This window comes from Penaeus monodon, chromosome 27 (assembly GCF_015228065.2).
Source record: "Penaeus monodon isolate SGIC_2016 chromosome 27, NSTDA_Pmon_1, whole genome shotgun sequence".
Lineage (NCBI taxonomy): Eukaryota > Metazoa > Arthropoda > Malacostraca > Decapoda > Penaeidae > Penaeus > Penaeus monodon.
The window spans coordinates 25,880,186-25,880,462 of NC_051412.1; positions in this window are offsets into that span (position 1 = coordinate 25,880,186).

The following is a 277-nucleotide window of genomic DNA, read 5'->3' on the forward strand; positions in this document are numbered from 1 at the left end:
AATGGGTGAATAAGACTTATAAAATGAAAGGTAGAAATATGTTTAAGAAGTCTTTTTATTAAGGGTCTGATTAGCCTTTAATGTTTGATAATAGATTTGGAGCTTCCGTTCAGAGTGAAGGAACGAGTTTCATTTTATAAGACAATAAGTGAAGAAATGAATAGAATAAGAAAAAAAACAGCATTAATTTCCCAAAGATACTACTCCCACATCTTCCACAAGATCATTTCACCCCAAAAACGAAACCAAAATAAGGAAAAAAGAGATAGAAAAACAT